Source organism: Mytilus galloprovincialis, chromosome 10 (assembly GCF_965363235.1).
Source record: "Mytilus galloprovincialis chromosome 10, xbMytGall1.hap1.1, whole genome shotgun sequence".
Lineage (NCBI taxonomy): Eukaryota > Metazoa > Mollusca > Bivalvia > Mytilida > Mytilidae > Mytilus > Mytilus galloprovincialis.
The window spans coordinates 10373060-10380173 of NC_134847.1; positions in this window are offsets into that span (position 1 = coordinate 10373060).

Sequence of the window (7114 nt, forward strand, 5' to 3'; positions counted from 1 at the left end):
ATAAATATAGTCAATGCACGTAGACAGAGTTATTCAACTTTGTAAAATGTATCTGTTACTTTGTTTTACTGAAACAATTGCCAATGGATTCTTGTAAATCTCATGTACATTTGAACATATAATGAAAATGGAAATTAATAAATAAATTCGGTGACAGCATCGTAATATTCATTGCATCTTCTTCAAAATACTGTGTCTTCTGTACTACTATTTGTCTGTTTGTTAATGAGTTTGACTGTCCCTCTGGTACATTGGTATCTTTCGTCACTCTTCATAACATTTTCAGATGCCAGAAAAATAACTAAACCTCCAATACGGTCTAGTTGCTGCGCATACTCTACTTAAAGCAGAAAAATGATGTGTATTAAAAAAACCCATATATAATCAATCGAGGATGTCTTTTTATGAATTCGATCATGAGGTGCAATCCTACCAATGGCTCTAAGGACATCAATTTAAATTAAAAAATGATAAAGTATGTAGAGATATAAAAAGTAGCATATGGAAAGGAGCAACATAATCTGTCACATGTGTCAGCTTAAGGTCACTGTTAGGCCTTTCATCCGAAATAAGCACCTGGTACACTGAACTGCTAAAGGATATACAAATCATGCTCTAAACTTTGACAGCAGTGTAACAATTCAAGATAAGAACAAACTATCAATATCACTATGCTCTGCTTGTGTTGTTTTTGTGCGCTAGAATGTTTCCACCTGCTTGTTGTGTATGTCCTGATAACAGTGATGGATATTTTGTGTAGTAAAAGAGCTATCCACTATACGTTTTTGATTATAGATATGTCATATTTCCCCTTGACAATGTATATTTTTTTACGAAGAATTCTTATATTTGTGGTATTAACTCGTTTCGGTTATCTCACGGTGCATAACCATAACGGCCACTTCTGGCGGAAATGGATACTGCCACCAAAACCAACGGTGACTTTCAAGATTTAAAGTCAAACTCCTCCCTTTTCAAAATTATGGGTCCGGTTCCAGTAATTTGATCTAGGTGAAAAGGTCAGTTTCTAATAATTTTGAAAAGTAAGGAGTTTGACTTTAAATCTTGAATTATGCACAAAATGTTATTAACAAAAGAAAGTTTACGTCGAAACCATGAAAGTATGGCTAATACTGTTCTAATTAAAGCGGAAATAATTATCATTTTGGTGGAAAAAGAGTTGCACAACACATAGTCACTAGTTTAAAATGCTAATCAAATATAAAAGGAATACATGTTCGTTGGGATAAGTGGTTTCTAGATGACAAAAAAACATCCGAGGATTCCGTGGACACAGCAATTGTATCACTTACCTAACAGATTTGTCTAAATCATCATTATTCGGATCGTCGTCCGAGTCCATGATAAGAAAAACGCCGAAAGTCGCCGTTGGTTTTGCTGGCAGTATCCGTTTCCGCCAGAAGTGACCGTAATGGTTATGCACAGTGTATCTGTTTTATTTTACAAATGTCTAAAAGTCGGTCAATTAACTACATTTTTCATTCGAATTCTTAGACAGCACTTACTTTTGTCCATACAGAGGGACAGAAGATACCAGAGGGAAAGTCAAACTCATATATAGAAAATAATCTGACAACGCCATGGCTAAAAATAAAAAGACAAACAGACAAATTGTAGAACAGAAGATACAACATAGAAAACTAAAGACTTAGCAACACGAACCTCACCAAAAACTTGGGGTGATCTCCGGTGCTCCGGAAGGGTAATCAGATCCTGCTCCTCATGTGACACCCATCTTGTTGGTTATTAAAAATCCTGTAAAAGTCTAATTCGGTAGGTCACATTCGTGAAAAGATAAGGGAATTGTAGTTACGACATAAGGAATATATCCGATATCATCTGTGAAGTTGTGATGGCGTTCATAGAATTTACGAAGGGATGATTTCAACCATAAGAATCCTTACCAAAACTTTGATTTTTGGCCTCGTTTACTATCTTATCTTTGTACCTAAAAAGTCGCATTCCTTATATAAATCTAACAGCTGTTTATTTGAGTTAACATCCACGCAAAAATCCTAACGGAGTCCTTTTCAAATAACAAAATTAGAAGCCCAAACACATCATTTGATTTGATACAGAAATCTCTTAATGCAAAAAAATATGAATTAAACCGGTTTTTGTTTAGCTTGCTAACATCTCGCTTGTATGACAGTTTAGAAACATTTCATTATATTTAAAACAACTTGGAGCAATACAAACATACAGAATATGTACAAACTGCAAAACAATTTGGGGTACAACAGTTATAGCGGTCAATACTATAAAATTAATATTAATATTAAACTATATAATCAAAGAAAAGAGTGCATACTAAAACTGTAAAAACAAAACACATAAGCAAAAATGAAACACACGGCAGCGAATTTGTTTTTACCAGTATAATTCTGAACACATAAACAGAAATATCTCGTTTTCGATCTTAAATCATAATTCAGATTCGGGATTTCGGAATTGATTTAACAAACTATAGGACGGTCACAGCATACGGCAGAATTAGTCTCAACCAAAATGTTACTAAAGGCATAACATTGTAAATCAAAATTCTACTCATTGAGTTTTAGAAGATTTGTCCTTAAGTCGTTGTGCAACTGATAACCAAAACGAGGCTTCTTTTTCGTATCCAATAATCTGGTATGCTCGACTCAGGTATAAACATGCTCTGTTTTTCCACGGGCTAATACGGTCTATGCAATAGTTGTTTTTAACAGTCCAATGAAGTCTCTGTAGGCTTATTCGCAGTTGTGTCATGTCATTTAGCTTGTAAAAACATAGGAATTGAATATAGTGCAGGAAAACAACGGATGGACAAAGGATTGCTCGGGGTTTGTTAGACAAATGGATAAACAGGTCTGTTTCGATGGTAGTTTTTGGTTCCGGCCTTAACATAAACTTGCGCATTGTCCGCAATCTTATATCTTTAAAAGTAGCATTGTTCTGCAATATTTCTTTCGGTGACCTTGTTACAAAAAAGTCTGTACAGTCCCTTAGATTGAAGGTAAACAACTTTTCTACAGTACATGTAAGTCTACCGTAATTAAGAACTGTAATTGCTTCATTGTATTGTTTATGGAAATAAAAGTACAAAGCGATCCTTAGCCATCCCGATAAAGAGTCTTTGTATGTTGCGATAATTGCAGGACAAAACCACTTTCGTCTCAGAGAATAATTTCTCTTATTTGACTTTTGATGACTTCTGTAGAATGTATCGGCTGCAATTTCTTCGCTAAGGCAAATAAGACAAAGCAAATATATACTTCGGGTTTTGATAGAAAGATCAAAATTGCTGACTTTATCCACACACAAATCGAAATGTTTGTTTCCAACAATTTCAGTAATAGTCGGATCATATCCAAACATATTTACTAGTGGCATTATAGCGATATTAAACTCGTGACTACTATGGACGACTTTAGCAGCATAAAAACAATTAAAGTCCTTCAGTGAGTGACATTCTAAAATACTTAATCATCCAATGTCATAAAATGTCTTTAAAATTGTAACTAATGCTGCCCGTGGTTGCCCTTCGAATTTCCTGTCGATCATGTAGTGTTCTGGTATAAAATAATTAGGAATGTATTCATGAATATTCCAATAAATCAAACGTTGAAGACATGACATAAAGCATTTTATAAGATTATTTGGAGTCCAAATTGAATATGGAAGTTCTTCGGATATCCAGAGTATAGTTGATTTCAAAAAGTAAGAACATATTAACTTGTCAACATATCCAGCTTTCTTAACCACCTCTTTAACAAAAAGCTTAAGTAAAGCGTAGCATGTAAATTGTGTATGATTCCAAGAATGAATCAGTAACTTTTCTGCTTGAGAGAATGAAAGTCTCCATTCGAGAGGATTATCTTCTACTGAATCGGATTTGCTACCTACAGGAACAAGCAAAAAACCTTTTTGACGGATATTTTTTATTAAGATTTCAGCAGGCCAGTTTGATGATCGCGATCTTGTAAAAAATGAATAAGCAATTCCTGCCCAGTTGTGACATTGCAAAGCAAAAGCAAAGTCTATCGAATCATCTAGTGTAGTTAAACAGGGTCCATTTACCTTAACTGGCATTTTCTTACAATTCAAATTCGCATTGATCGATTTCCATATTTTTCCAGAAAGGACTGCTCCGGAATCAGTAACGACAACACACTTTGATAGCATGTTTCCAAATTGACTTTTCTTTTTATTTTTATTAACTAATTTAGGGTGATTCTGGTCTACTCTTATCATACAGAAACCAGGTTGAGCAATATGTACATCCAAAAATAGAAAATGTTTGTTTATACACTTACATGTAGAGCTGTTGCTTTTAACATCGTTATTTTGTACTGGCATCTTGCATATAAACATGATATCAAGATCACTTCCTTGGAAGTGTAATCCCTCTGCCTTACTGCCACTACTAACATACTCTACGGATTTTGTCCCAGTGCAATTTAGAAATACATCCCGAACGTTAAAAAATTGTCTTCTATAAAGTACAATTTTCTCTGAACCCACTACTCTTTCGCACAGAAACTTGTAAAGTCTTTGAGCAATTTCCTCCATATCTGTAATATTAAAATAACACTAAATATTCAGATAAATGTAAAAATGTATTTTCTTCTGATTAAATTGTCGTATGTTTACAAAGAACTGTACATGAACCTTCGTATGGCGATTTTAATATTGTAAAGGGAGTAACCCTCTTAGGTTTGATACTTTTATATTATTTTGATAAAATTTCCGTAAAAAGTTATTTCAATTGAATAATGCTGTACAGAAGATCATTTATTGAGTTTTACTTTCACAAAGAATAAGGAAATTAATGAAATATTCAAATATCTGCCTGTTAAACATAACAATTAAACTTTATAATAAAAATGTACAAGTAAAACATAGAACCATATTTAGTTTCTTTGATATAAAAGTACAATGTAATATAAACTGAAAGGAAGACTTTGTTTAAAAATTTACAACTGCACCTCTTTCAGTTGGTTTTGACAACTAGCAATATTTGTCGACGAATCAAGGTTATCCATTTGCAAGTTCTTGAATTTATTATAAAATATTTTCAGGAAACATACATGAACCAGTTTTGTTATGGGTTAATTTCTTTGAAGGCTTCTTTTTAAACTGCAGTTTTAATAAGTGTGATTGAGCACGTTTGAAAAAGTTGAAACATTTCTATGTAAATAGCCATATCGAGACCTGTAAAAATAAAAAAAAAAAATTCCCTGGTTTACCCTCACTGTTATAATTGAAACTGTAAGCGCTACTGATTTATTTGAGCAAACCGTATTCTTTGACAATACGCATGTCTTTTTATCAAATGCATATTTGCTACCGTTGACTTGTACATTCTCTTACAAACATAATACAATGGAGGGATGAGATGTACAAAAAAATCAAAAAAACAAAATGCCGTTAAATAAAATAACGTACATTCTAATGCAACAAATTTGTAACGTTCATTTTGATTGGTTAACGTCACTTATTTACATGGCATCAATTGATAATTGATTATATCGGACGTACGCGCAAGCGCAGACGGCATATGGCAAATTTTAAATACATGAGGTTTGGCATGCCACAAAACCAGGTTCAACCCACTATTTTTGTCTTTAAAAATGTCCTGTACCAAGTCAGGAAAATGGCCATTGTTATATCATAGTTCGTTTCTGTGTGTGTACTATTTTTACGTTGTGTTTCCGTTGTGTCGTTTGTTTTCTCTTATTTTTGTGTGTGAATTCACATTACTATAAGACGTGTCACGGTACTTTTCTATCCCAAATTCATGTATTTGGTTTTGATGTTTTATTGGTTATTCTCATCGGATTTTGTCTAATGCTTAGTCCGTTGCTGTGTGTGTTACATTTTAATGTTGTGTCGTTGTTCTCCTCTAATATTTAATGCGTTTCCCTCAGTTTTAGTTTGTTACCCCGATTTTGTTTTGTGTCCATAGATTTATGAGCTTTGAACAGCGGTATACTACTGTTGCCTTTATTTAATGTTGTTTTCGGTCAATTTGATTAGAATTGAAATATCAATATTGTGTTTTAAGCTCCGAAGGCATCACTTGTGGATTTAATGGTCGAAAATACCCGTTGACTGTCTCCACTAATGCGTCGCCAGTAAACTAAATTTGCGACCATCAAACCCAAATTGATGCCGTCGGAGCTTCAAATACAAGTTATCTCCTAAATTTAAATAAGAAAACATTGTTGTAAGAAGTACATAGAGTAAATATTTTTTTCAAATAATTAAATTTGATGATCATAGTACAGAAGAAAAGATTTATCATAATACCTAAAGGTTATATATATCAAAATAGTTAGACGCAGTAGAAATTATATCAACATGTCAACTGAATTGGAAAGTATGATATGAGATTACGTGCAGTTGCTGAAAGCGAATTAAAAGTTAAAAAAAAAAAATACAAATTTGTTTACAAAATCAAGTAAAATATTTTCAAAGATATAAACATCAAGTTCTATAAAAATAGAAATTTCCCATATTTATTGTTATTTCTATTTTTTTTAATCACCAATATATTTTTCCGATGTGTGTTCATCGATCTAATGGATAATTTTTTACATTTTGCATGATTATTTAGTTAGGAATTTTGGACTGTTTGTTGGTTAAAACTCTTATGTGACCTTTTTTCATTGACTTTTGACATAAGTTGTCAGTAAAAATCTGTTAAAACAGTGAAGCATCAATTTAATCATCTATACTTCACTGTATCATGAAGTGAACTTAAATATGAGACAAAATGAATATTATCTTAAACGTTTTAATTGATTCTGGTATTGAGATACTGTTACATATCAACGAAAAGTTAAATATTTATGATTTCCTTGTCGCTTTTAAATCATGGTATGTAATGTGGTCGTAAAAAAATCACGTGGTGAAATCGGATCAACTTACTGTCTAATGAAGTTTGACTAATAATGTCTATTGAAGCTTATAAGTAACATATTTGTTGGTAAAAGTCAAAGATAACATATTACTTATAAGAGTTGTGTAGTTTATATGTGAGAAATTATTAATTGTAGTTAACAATCAGGTTGCGGAAGAAATAGTGAAGGATATACATGTATTGAAATGG